Source organism: Benincasa hispida, chromosome 1, assembly GCF_009727055.1.
Source record: "Benincasa hispida cultivar B227 chromosome 1, ASM972705v1, whole genome shotgun sequence".
NCBI classification, from domain to species: Eukaryota; Viridiplantae; Streptophyta; class Magnoliopsida; order Cucurbitales; family Cucurbitaceae; genus Benincasa; species Benincasa hispida.
The window spans coordinates 83784516-83785551 of NC_052349.1; positions in this window are offsets into that span (position 1 = coordinate 83784516).

The following is a 1036-nucleotide window of genomic DNA, read 5'->3' on the forward strand; positions in this document are numbered from 1 at the left end:
GCGTCGGACGATTTATTGTGAATGGTAGCTCTATTGTCGCTATTCCATAATACCAATGCTATACGGGATACTAGCAGTACTGACTCCGAGGCCCAATTTTTGTGCGCTGAACTTTTCGGTGGGTTGAAAAATGCAGAAAAATGACCCAGAGGTTAAGAACGATGAAACAAAAGTCATGCGCAGTATACGATTTTGGCAAATGGAGCTCAATTGGTATCCACAAACTTTACCAAATGGATATCGGGCCCGGCAGGACTGCCCTCTGTGGACCGCAATTCCAATTTTTGTGCATGAACTTTCTGGTCAGGTAGAACGAAACTTGCGAAAACAGACCCAAAGGTTAAGAACGATGAAAAAAAATTCGTACGCCGCGAGGTTTTGCAAACGGAGCTCATTTTGGTGCCCCAAACTGCTAACGGACCGGCGGGGCTGCATCGGGCACACGTTTTTGTGCGTCAGAACTTTCCTAACGGGCGAAAATGCGAAAAACGGACCCAGGGGTTAAAAAACGATGAAAAAAAAGTTCAATGCGTCAAACGCGTTTTTGCGAAACGGAGCTCATTTTGGTGCCCCAAAGGCTATCGGGGCCCCCAGACAGGGCTGCTCTGGGTCCAATTTTATTGTTGTGGCGAAACTTTCCGGCCAGCGAAAATGCAAAAACGAACCCAAGGGGTTTAGAAGAATGAAAAAAAAGCTGTGCGCCTAGACTCGGTTTTGCGAACGGAGCTCATTTGTGCCCTAAATTGTATTTGGGCCCCAACGGGGCTTGCCCTGAGGCCCAATTTTTGTGCGCAAACTTTATGGCGAGCGAAAACCGAAAAACGGACCCAAGGGTTAAGAAATGATGAAAAAAATCCATGCACCAAAATAGGTGGTTTTGCGAGTGGAGCTCATTGTTGATCCGCCCAAATGTCTATCAGATTGACAGGGCTACGCGGCGCACAATTTTTGTTGCACGAACTTTCCGGCGAGGTGAACCAGAAAACGCGAAAACGCCGAACCCAGGGGTTTAAGAAACAATGCAAAAATCTAGCTG